Source organism: Trypanosoma cruzi, assembly GCF_000209065.1.
Source record: "Trypanosoma cruzi strain CL Brener chromosome Unknown tcruzi_1047053416653, whole genome shotgun sequence".
In the NCBI taxonomy this organism is placed as follows: Eukaryota; Euglenozoa; class Kinetoplastea; order Trypanosomatida; family Trypanosomatidae; genus Trypanosoma; species Trypanosoma cruzi.
The window spans coordinates 1-504 of NW_890986.1; the positions used below are offsets into that span (position 1 = coordinate 1).

The 504-nt window shown below is 59.3% G+C and overlaps 1 non-coding gene across 1 annotated transcript; it reads right to left on the bottom strand.

Annotated features, from left to right (window-relative positions):
• Positions 1-192: 192 nt before the first annotated feature.
• Tc00.1047053416653.10 lies at positions 193-302 on the bottom strand. The gene has a single exon (XR_008254126.1). It is a non-coding gene; the product is annotated as a 5S ribosomal RNA (M5) (ribosomal RNA).
• Positions 303-504: the final 202 nt, after the last annotated feature.

Sequence of the window (504 nt, forward strand, 5' to 3'; positions counted from 1 at the left end):
ACATGTGGGAAAGCGAGCGTCCCGAGGGCTTCATGCAAAATCCCGGAAAAGGGCCTGCGGAGCTTCATTTTTAAATTTGTTCTTGCCTTTTTTCCTACCGTTTTTTTTTCTATTTTCATCATCTCCCGCGGCTCTTCCGTGGCTTGCCTGTCGCCGGCGGGCGGGCGGCTGCGCATCGCGTGGCGCGTCGCCGGGTACGACCATACTTGGCCGAGTGCACCACATCCCGTCCGATTTGTGAAGTTAAGCGGCCACAGGCCTCGTTAGTACGGCGATCAGTGATGGCGCTGGAACCCGGGGTGCCGTACCCTTCCCACTATTTTTTTTTTTTTCCGCCACCGCGCGCCGCCAGTCGCTTCTTCACCGCGCCGGGGCGGGCGGTGGGTGGGCTCTCCGAGCGCGCGGGCGCCGCAGCAAAAAAGAAAAATTACTGACGCAGTTTCCGCGCCACATGTGGGGAAGCGAGGCGTCCGGAGGCTTTATGGCAAAATCCGGAAAAGGGCC